This window comes from Penaeus monodon, chromosome 24, assembly GCF_015228065.2.
Source record: "Penaeus monodon isolate SGIC_2016 chromosome 24, NSTDA_Pmon_1, whole genome shotgun sequence".
In the NCBI taxonomy this organism is placed as follows: Eukaryota; Metazoa; Arthropoda; class Malacostraca; order Decapoda; family Penaeidae; genus Penaeus; species Penaeus monodon.
The window spans coordinates 5,641,160-5,641,370 of NC_051409.1; the positions used below are offsets into that span (position 1 = coordinate 5,641,160).

At 48.8% G+C, this 211-nt stretch overlaps 1 protein-coding gene across 1 annotated transcript in view; it reads right to left on the minus strand.

The window, feature by feature from the left end:
• LOC119588502 (angiopoietin-related protein 6-like) overlaps positions 1-211 on the minus strand; it is a gene marked incomplete at its 5' end in the record, with an annotated part of 23,465 nt that overhangs the window by 12,992 nt on the left and 10,262 nt on the right.

Genomic DNA, 211 nt, shown 5'->3' on the forward strand with positions numbered 1-211 from the left:
CGCACATTCCTTGGCCATAATTCCCACTCCTCTAGATTCCAGTCCTTGCCCAATTCCCATTCCTGATTTCCGCTCCAGTGCCTCCCTTGTCTCGGCATCTGACTGGCACTCCTTGGCACTCTCTCCGTTACGCCATTTGAGGGAACGTTTGTCACCATAATCCTTGACTAAATGTGCATATCTTAGGCCTGTGATTTTACAGATATATGCG